The sequence below is a fragment of the Phyllobates terribilis genome, unplaced genomic scaffold (genome assembly GCF_046119375.1).
Source record: "Phyllobates terribilis strain yellow unplaced genomic scaffold, ASM4611937v1 Scaffold_76__1_contigs__length_6945272, whole genome shotgun sequence".
Taxonomy (NCBI): domain Eukaryota; kingdom Metazoa; phylum Chordata; class Amphibia; order Anura; family Dendrobatidae; genus Phyllobates; species Phyllobates terribilis.
In genome coordinates, this window is record NW_027362836.1 from 3,249,763 (window position 1) to 3,260,521 (window position 10,759).

General features: G+C 45.9%; 1 long non-coding RNA gene across 1 annotated transcript in view; it reads left to right on the top strand.

Moving 5' to 3' along the window:
- Positions 1–10,099, top strand: part of LOC141196870 (uncharacterized) — a 147,156-nt gene extending 137,057 nt beyond the window's left edge. The window contains exon 3 of the long non-coding RNA XR_012269260.1: positions 9,270–10,099. This is a non-coding gene — a long non-coding RNA (uncharacterized lncRNA). The remainder of the gene's footprint in view (positions 1–9,269) is intronic.
- Positions 10,100–10,759: the final 660 nt, after the last annotated feature.

The window sequence follows — 10,759 nt, forward strand, 5'->3', positions numbered from 1 at the left end:
TGTATATAGTTGCGCTTTCTAAGGCGCCCTCTACTGGTTTTATAGGAAAGCTGTGTTTTTCTTGAAGAGACTGTTGCACTTTACCCGGTCACAAGTTGCACCGTGGCCGGAGGAACAAGAATGTTTACTATGAAAAGTTTTATATGAAAAGTTTTATGCTGATGATATACATAGTGTTTTATATGTTTATGATGTTTTTGAAAAAATTTGTATGTTTGTGGATGTTTTTATTCCTTTACAGCCCGAGGACGTGCTGTGGTTTACCGGGGGGGAATGTGGCACCCTGAGGACTCGGCTGCTACAGGGGTATTACGCCTCAAGCCAGAGGTGTGGTATTCCACTCCCGGGTAAGGATGGAGTGTGGAACTGAGCTAGTAGGCTGCATGCACTACATACATCCCATTTCCGGGGGACAGAACGACGGTACTCCCACCAGTATATGTGCAGGTACGACAGCGTCTGTCCCTGGCTGGAGTGGGAGGGGGGTGGAACATCCCAGTAGTGTAGGGGCAGATAGGGGGAGTAGTCTGGGTAAAGCTAGGAGCTCATTGGGTGCTGGTCACCTGAGCTCACACATAGAGGGAGTATATAAGGTGGGCACCATCTTAGAACAGGGTTCAGTCAGGCAAGAGGAGCAGAGCAGAAGAGCTCAGCCAGAAGGGCTGACAGGGAGCTGTGGCTCCGGCTGGGCCCAGCTCCAGAGCAGAGCCTGCAGAGAGAGAGAGAGGAGTAAGAAGGACCCAGAGAGGAAACAAGAAGGGAACCCCAAGATCCCAGAATAAGGACAAAAGGGTGAAGGGTTGGCGGACAAGGGTACCGGATCCCAAGCTGGTGGAGGCCACTAATCCTCAGCCAGAGACTGGAGGTCGTGGTCAAGATTTGCCACGACCCTCACCAAATCCACTAGAAAGGCACACCAAGTATAGGGTCAGGGAACCCAGAGGAGGTTTGACCACCAAGAGACCCGAGGGAGCCGGCCAAAAGTGGATCCCTGGTGGGAACGGCCAGAGAAAGGGAGAGTCAGAAAGGAGCTCAGGACCACGCTCCAGAATTGCCTGGGGGTTGGCCGAGTCCAGGACCTGGTGGACGCAGCACGGCTCGGGTGGTCACTCAAGGCCAGAGTGACTAAAAGAACACCAGTAAGTAAAAACCCTGAACTGCATCTCCCGACTCTGAGTCTTCATACTGCACCGTCACAACCCTCATCATCTACACCTGCTGCCCTGAGGCCATACCCCTCCCGTTGGGGGTCATACCATCACTGCTGCACATATACCACCGGCCTCAGCGGACTGCTCTGCAGCGGCGGCTTCAAAGCCGCACTCAACGGGTGGCGTAGTCGACAATCAAGTTAACATCTACTGCCATAGACTGCCACTTAGTTTGACACCCTGGACACGGACCGGGTCACCGCCACAAGGACCACTACCCCCATCTAGATCCGGCTCCGGGTATCCCAAACAGCACTGGCCCAGGGGGCGCGTCACATGTGTCTGCCCAAACGGTTAGAAACCAACTCCATGAGGGTGGTATGAGGGCCTGACGTCCACAGATGGGGCTTGTGCTCACAGCTCAAAACTGTGCAGGACGCTTGGCATTTGCCACAGAACACCAGGATTGGCAAAGTCGCCACTGGCGCCCTGTGCTCTTCACAGATGAAAGCAGGTTCACACTGACCACATGTGACAGAGTCTGGAGAAGGCGTGGAGAACGATCTGCAGCCTGCAACATCCTTCAGCATGACCGGTTGGGCAGTGGGTCAGTAATGGTGTGGGGTGGCATTTCTTTGGATCACAGCCCTCCATGTGGTCGCCAGCGGTAGCCTGACTGCCATTAGGTATCGAGATGAGATCCTCAGACCCCTTGTGAGACCATATGCTGGTGCGGTTGGCCTTGGGTTCCTCCTAATGCAGGACAATGCCAGACCTCATGTGACTGGAGTGTGTCAGCAGTTCCTGCAAGATGAAGGCATTGAAGCTATGGACTGGCCCGTCCATTCCCCAGACCTGAATCCGATTGAGCACATCTGGGACATCATGTCTCTCTCCATCCACCAACGTCAAGTTGCACCACAGACTGTCCAGGAGTTGGCGGATGCTTTAGTCCAGGTCTGGGAGGAGATGCCACAGGAGACCATCCGCAACCTCATCAGGAGCATGCCCAGGCGTTGTAGGGAGGTCATACAGGCACGTGGAGGCAGCACACAACACTGAGCCTCATTTTGACTTGTTTTAAGGACATTACATCAAAGTTGGATCAGCCTGTAGTGTGTTTTTCCACTATAATTTTGGGGGTGACTCCAAATCCAGGCCTCCATTGGTTAATAAATTTGATTTCCAATGATGATTTTTGTGTGATTTTGTTGTCAGCACATTCAACTTTGTACAGAACAAAGTATTCAATGAGAATATTTCATTCATTCATTCATTCAAATCTAGGATGTGTTATTTGAGTGTTCCCTTTATGTTGTTGAACAGTGTATATCTATCTATATAATTGTCTTATCCCATCTGTCTGTCTGTCTTTCTGTCTGTCTATCTGTCCTGGAAATCCCGCGTCGCTGATTGGTCCGGCCGCGGCCAATCAGCGACGCGGCATTTCAGAAAAACATGGCGGCCGTTAGCGGCTCATGTGAGGCACGGAGGTCAGCGGCGATGCAGCCGGGAGATGCAGCCGTATGCTCGCAGCATAAGTCCCCCGACCGCAGGCGCTGCTGACCTACATGCGGCTATCGTCGGAAGATCAGCGGCTACGGCCGCTTATCTCCCAAGGACAAGTGTGACGCCCCTCCCCTCCCCTCCTCTCCCCTCCTTTCCACTCCTCTCCCCTCCCCTGTCCTCTCGATGCGGCGTCATACTTACCCCTCCCCTCCACTCTCCTCTCCTCTCGTCCCCCCCCCACTCGATCAGGACCCCGGCGTCATACTTACCCCTCCCCGTGCCTCCGCTGCAGCTCTGTGATGTCTCAGATCAGAGGGCGCAGTGACGTCTTTACACCGCGCTCTCTCCTGACCGATCACAGCGGACAGAGTGAAGATGCCGGCTACTCTGGAGTCCAGAGAAGCAGCTGAGAAGGGAGGTGAGTATTGGATTTTTTTTTTTTGTATGGGGCAATAGGGGACCTGCATGGGGCACTATGGGGGTATGGGACATCCTGCATGGGGTATTATATGGGGGGAGAGGTGACATCCTACATTTGGCATTATATGGGCGAGAGGTGACATCCTACATGGGCCATTATATGGGGGGAGAGGTGACATCCTACATGGGGCATTATATGGGGGAGAGGTGACATCCTACATGGGGCATTATATGGGGGGAGAGGTGACATCCTGCATGGGGTATTATATAGGGGGATGTGACAGCCTGCATGGGGCATTATATGGGGGGAGGGGTGACATCCTGCATGGGGCATTACATGGGGAGAGAGGTGACATCCTACATGGGGCATTATATGGGGGAGAGGTGACATCCTGCATGGGGCATTATATGGGGGGAGAGGTGACATCCTACATGGGGCATTATATAGGGGAGAGGCATTCTTCATGGGGCATTATATGGGGGAGAAGTGACATCCTACATGGGATATTATATAGGGGGGATGTGACATTCTGCATGGGGCACTATAGTGGGATGTGACTTCCTGCATGGGGCATCATATAGGGGGGATGTGACATCCTGCATGGGGTATTATATACGGGGGATGTGACTTCCTGCATGGGGCATTATGAAGGAGGAACGGGAGACATATGCTAGAATACCCGATGCTTTAGAATCGGGCCACCATCTAGTGTATAATATATGTCTATGCACAGGTGCATCTCACTAAGTTAGAATATCATTAAAAAGTTAATTTATTTCAGTTCTTCAATAAAAAAAAGTGAAACTCATATAGAGTTATTACAAACAGTGATCTATTTCACGTGTTTATTTCTGTTAATGTTGCTGATTATGGCTTACAGCCAATGAAAACACAAAAGTCATTATCTCAGTAAATTAAAATAATTAACAAAAACACCTGCAAAGGCTTCCTACGTGTTTAAAAAAGTCCCTTAGTCTGTTTCACTAGGCTTCACAATCATGGGGAAGACTGCTGACTTGACAGATGTCCAGAAGGCAGTCAGTGACACACTCCACAAGGTCCCAGATTTCCAATTTTCATTTGGAAATCCACGTCTCAGAGTCTGGAGGAAGAGTGGAGAGGTACACAATCCAAGCTGCTTGAGGTCTAGTGTGAAGTTTCCACAATCGGTGATGGTTTGGGGAGCCATGTCATCTGCTGGTGTAGGTCCACTGTGTTTTGTCAAGACCAAAGTCAGCGCAGCCGTCTACCAGGAAATTGTTGAGCACTTCATGCTTCCCTCTGCCGACAAGCTTTTTGGAGATGGAAATTTATTCTCCAGCAGGACTTGGCCCCTGTCCACACTGCCAGAAGCACCAATACCTGGTTTACAAACAACAGTATCACTGTGCTTGATTGGCAGCAAACTCTCCTGACCTTAACCCCATAGAGAATCTATTATAGAGAATCTATGGGGTATTGTCAAGAGGAAGATGAGAGACACCAGACCCAACAATGCAGACGAGCTGAAGGCTGCTATCAAAGCAACCCGGGCTTCCATAACACCTCAGCAGTGCCACAGGCTGATCGCCTCCATGCCACATTGCCGCATTGATGCAGTAATTGATGCAAAAGGAGCCCCGACCAAGTATTGAGTGCATTTACTGAACATACATTTCAGTCGGACAACATTTCGGATTTCAAAAACATTTTCAATCTGTTGTTACAAAGTATTCTAATTTACTGAGATAATGACTTTGTGTTTCCATTGGCTGTAAGCCATAATCATCAACATTAACAGAAATAAACACTTGACATAGATCACTCTGTCTGTAATGACTCTATATAATATATGAGTTTCACTTTTTGTATTGAAGAAATAAAATAAATTAATTTTTTGATGATATTCTAATTTAGTGAGATGCACCTGTGTAGACAGTGGTGTGGAATAAGTGTTTGCCCCCTTCCTGATTTCTTATTCTTTTTCATGTTTGTCAAACTTAAATGTTTCAGATCACAAAAACTAATTGAAATATTAGACAAAGATAACACAAGTAACCACAAAATGCATTTTTTAAATGAAGATCTTTATTAAGGGAAAAAGAAATCGAAACCTACAGGGCCCTGTGGGGAAAAAAGTGATTGCCCCCTAAACCTAATAACTGGTTGGGCCAGCCTTAGCAGCAACAACTGCAATAAAGTGTTTGCGATAACTGGCAGTAAGTCTTTTACAATGCTCTGGAGGAATTTTGGCCCATTCATCATCGCAACATAGTTGTAATTCAGCCACATTGGAGGGTTTCTGAGCATGAATCACCTTTTTAAGATCATGCCACAGCATCTCAATCGGATTAAGGCCAGGACTTTGACTAGGCCACTCCAAAGTCTTAATTTTGTTTTTCTTAAGCCACTCAGAGCTGGTCTTGTGGGTGTGTTTTGAATCATTGTCCTACTGCATAACCCAAGTGCGCTTCAGCTTGAGGTCATGAACAGATGGCCGGATATTCTCCTTCAGGATTTTTTGGTAGACAGCAGAATTCATGGTTCTATTTACCACAGCATATCTCCCAGGTCCTGAAGAAGCAAAACAGCCCCAGACCATCACACTACCAGCAGAAATTCTGAAATGCTGCGTTACTTCTACTCCAGATGTAATGGGACATACATCTTCCAAAATGTTCAACTTTTGTCTCGTCAGTCCAAAGAATATTCTCCCAAAAGTCTTGGCGATCATCAAGATGTTTTCTGCCAAAACTGAGACGAACCTTTATGTTCTTTTTGCTCAGCAGTGGTTTTTGTCTTGGAACTCTACCATGCATGCCATTTTTGCCAAGTCTCTTTCTTATGGTGGAGTCATGAACACTGACCTTAACTGAGGCAAGTGAGGCCTGCAGTTCTTTGGATGCTGTTGGGGGGGCTTTTGTGACCTCTTAGATGAGTCGTCACTGCGCTCTTGGGATAATTTTGGTCGGCCGACCACTCCTGGGAAGGTTCACCGCTGTTCCATGTTTTCACCATTTGTGGATAATGGCTCTCACTGTTGTTTGCTGGAGTCCCAAAGCTTTAGAAATTACTTTATAACCTTTTCCAGACTGATACATGTAAATTACTTTGTTTCTCATTTGTTCCTGAATTTGTTTGGATCGCAGCATGATGTCTAGCTTTTGAGGATTTTTTGGTCTACTTCACTTTGTCAGGCAGGTCCTATTTAAGTAGCTTCTTGATTGAGAACAGTTGTGGCAGTAATCAGGCCTGTGTGTGGCTAGGGAAATTGAACTCAGCTTCCCAAAGATGTGTTAAACCACAGTTAATTTATGTTTTAAGTGGGTGGGGGGGGCAATCACTTTTACACACAGGGCCTTGTAGGTTTGGATTTCATTTTCTCTTAATAATAAAGACCATAATTTAAAAACTGCATTTTGTATTTACTTTCAAAATAGTTTTGTGATTTGAAACATTTAAGTGTGACAAACATGCAAAAGAATAAGAAATCAGGAAGGGGGCAAACACTTTTCATACACACACTGCTCAGTACCACTTCTCTTGTCCTGTATACGGTATACATATATATGTTATATTACAGTGCTCAGCAATAATGAGTATCCCCCCCCGTGAAAGAAAGATATTAATTATTATGTCACTGAATACAAGAACAATTTCCAAATGTTGACAAGACTGAGTTTCTTAGAACATGTTTTTGACCCATAACATGAAAATAAGGTTAATAATTTAACTTTAATTACAAAATTATTATTATTTATTATTATAGCGCCTGATACAGGAGGAGCGAGGACCCTGCCCCCGAGGGCTCACAATCTACAGATCTTCAGTTTTACTCAAATTAGTTGTTGCAAAAATGAGTACACCCTACATTAAATACTATTACTATTTTGTATGACCCCCATGATTTTTAAGGATCGCACCAAATCTTCTAGGCCTGGAATGAACAAGTTGATGACATGTTGCACCATGTTTTTCCATTCTTCACAAACTCACTTTTTAGAGCCTGGATGATGGATGGAGAGTGATGACTACTTGTCTCTTCAGAATTCCTCTTAGGTGTTCGGTTGGGTTCAGATCAGAAGACATAATTGGCCACTAAATCACTTTCACCCTGTTCTTCAGAAATACAACAGATGTGTGTTTTGGATAATTGTCATGTTGGAAATGTGCACGTCTACCAAGGGCACAGAGTGATGGTAGTATCTTCTCTTTCAATATAGAGCAGTACATCTGTGAATTCATGACACCATCAATGAGATGTAGCTTCCCAACACCAGCAGCACTCATGCAGCCCCACATATAGACACTGAGACCGTCATGTTTCACTGTAGACACCATGTATTTTACAAAATTCATTTTTCTAAATGCATGGTGCACACCAGGATATAAAGAAGCACTCCAAGCTATTTTTCCTAATCCATCCTAAATATCTATGTAAAGTATTGTTAGCACTTCAATCTTCTCTCCCTCACCGCCCCCCCAATACACATGTATGACTGATTCGGCCGAGCGTGCATGTGCTTTCTTTAGGATAATCAGCCTCTCTAACCAAAATCAGCAGTTTCAGATAAATTAGCTTTAATGTGAATGGGCACAAGAGAAATGGACTTTTTTTCTGAGATGAATCTTAATTTTCTACCGTACATTATTTTATATATTTTTCATTCACCTATGGGGCCTATGTACAGGGGGAGCCTGGTGCCGAATGGCCCCATCCCCGGCTCATGCCGTATATGTACAGTATAAGATGATTTATAAGGAGCAGACTCACAAGCTGAGCCCGCTCTATATCCACTGGGTGCCGGCTGTTCTACACCTGCTACAATTCAAGCTAGCTCAGTTTAACCCCTTAGACTCCAAAGTGACCAGCAACTAAGCAGTTAGACAGGAGGCCTCTGTCATCTCCACCAGGTTGCTTAATAGCTGACGGGGGCCAATGAGAGATTCCAATTCGGACCTTTGCTATTGGGTCTGAGGGTCTCTATGTACGCCCCTGTATGACCTGATTATTTTCCTGTGGGTTAAGTAGGTGGACTAACAAGATCTGTGTCCTCCCAGTATTCTTCTCTCTGCATATCATACCATAAGTATCCATCTTCATACATGCCATTTTCTGAAAATCATATTTATCTGTTTTCTTTAAACAAATGAATGGGAAATTTGTATTAAAGTAACTGATCGGCTGCAGTGGTCACCCAATGGCCTTTGCTAGAAGAGGAAGCCAGGAGATTGGCGGGGGACACTGGCAGCAGTACCGAGGAGCAGCTGGGGTCTGTAGGCGGGTTTGTGTTTTGCTTTATTTCAGGACCACCGTGAGAAACCGGTTCTGCAGTGGCTGAGGTTTCTATAGGGAATAATGCGCACATTAATATAAATGATAAAATGATTCTTATTCCTAGGTGTCTATTATTCTTACAATGTATGCATGTCATTTGTTTTGTTGTATGTGTGTATATAGAGGACATATAACAGATTGGACAGTCAGCCATTATGACAGCGCGTTGTTGGTCTCACATGTGATGTCACAGTGACATAGAATGCTGTGAGGTTATACAATCTCTGCGCACGGTGACATCAGCGCCATTTTCAGAGTTGATGTATTTGCGGAGACTCCACTTTGGTCTTGGAAGCACGAGCTAGATTGTTCTGTACGTCTAGTATTTACTTCCACAGCTTCTTACTGTTATTTGGGCGCTATAACATCTGCGCCATCAGAGAACTTAGTTCTATTACATTTCACCATCTCAGCCCCGGGTAACCAAGCCATGACTTCCCGGGAGCTTCATCAGCTAAATGCTGACAACTACACATGGATGAGCCGACCTGAAAATCAGGGTAAGTGACAGAATATTCCGCTTTATAGGGGCTTTTCTGAGAGTTTTCCCTGGGGTAAGATGTTTTATAACACACAGTATGTCCTCCACCCTCCATTCATATTCCTTGGGGCCGATCAGGGCCAGTTTTGGACAAAGTGGGACCATTGGAAAAAGTTAAAACTGGAGCCCCAAATGCTAACATATTTGCACCCCTGCTTTGTGATGTCTTAAGAGAAGGGATACTGAAACTGAGCAGGATTATGTAGTCCAAAGATGAAATAATTTTTGCTTCTCTCCCTGAATCTCGAAGCATCAGCTGGTTCTATCCCTTTGGCCAAAAAGTGTTTTTTTTTAAATTTAGCATAATAATAGTAATCTTTTTCTTTATAGGTCAGGCCATAATCCTCCACCATCGATTAAGATCTTCTCAAAGCGATGAGAGAAGGCTAATCAGCAATGATGGACATCAGGCAGACCCCACTGCCGTCACCACGAGTGGGAGATGGGCCAGAGCTCCTCTGCAGCAGACAGCACAAGAGAGCAGGGAAAGAAGCCGCTCGCCACTAAGACCGGTCCCTGCAGAACCCTCCAGACCTAGGGAGCTTCCAGCGCCAAGCCGATCTGCTGTACAGCTACACCAGGACAACCGTCTGGTTGACCCTATCATTCAGCTGCAGGGAATGGGAATGGTGACATCTCGGCCACAGATGCAGCCACCATCCCCACCTGCACAGTATAATCTGGTTAATATTCTGCAGCGAAGGCAAGCTCTGCGAGCTAGGAACTTTCCAACATGGAATATAAAATCTCAGGAGGAGGCCGAATCTTGTGCCATCTGTATAATGGATTATGAGATTGGAGAGGAAGTCGTAGTTCTGCCATGCAGTCATTCCTACCATCACGGTTGCATCTCTACATGGCTCCACTCCAACCCTCGCTGCCCCCTATGCCGTAGTCACTGCTTCCTTTGAAGCTTCAGAACATCTTAAAGATTCAAGGAATGAGATAAGATTGTGGCAGTGATACTGGAAGAGACCATGAGTCCATTCAGCTGCTATCTAATGGCAGCAGTGTTGTCAGTGCTGCTCCCCTGGACTCCATTGCCTGATTGTTCTGTTAGGGCTTACCTGGTGAGGTGGGTTCACTAAGCCAAGGTGAGCACAAGGACTGAAGGCGATGGCACATGGTACAGACACGGATGTCGCCATACATTACATCCACTGGCAAAATATTCATTCAAATAAATATCATTTGTCATCTTTATGTCCGGCTGTTACTCTTTACTGCATAGAATTAGGTTACACATCTGAATATTGGGTACGGTGCTGGGTTCTGTTGGACTGTAAAGGTATGTGCACACAATGTCATATACAGGCAGATTCTGCCTGAAACCCGCCTGAAAAATAACTCGATAAACGGCAAATAGAATGAATATATACACAGCAAAGTCAAAACGCCTTGCTGAGAATATGTCCCGTCTTTTGTCACTTCTTTTAACCACTTCAGATTTCAACAGCAGTGAAGAGGCTAAAAGACGTGACCGGGCCATTCTTCAGACGGAGCCACTATCTTAGGTATAAAAGTAAAGAAAAAGGACATTGACAGCAAAGCCGCCACAGAAATGACAAGAAAGACGGCAAAGAAGTCGCTTCAGGAAACACGCCGCTTTGTTTTCCTGAAGTGTCATCTGCTTCAAAAATGATGCGGATATTTTGGCTTCTAAAAAATGTTGTTTGATGGGTCACACAACATTTCAGGTGGGTCAGTAGACATACCCCCTGTATTTTGTACACCTTATTTGGAGGACGGCCTGCATCTTCTATACTTATATAGTGGACCTCAGGTCGCTGTACAGGGGTTTGCACCCAATATTTCACGGT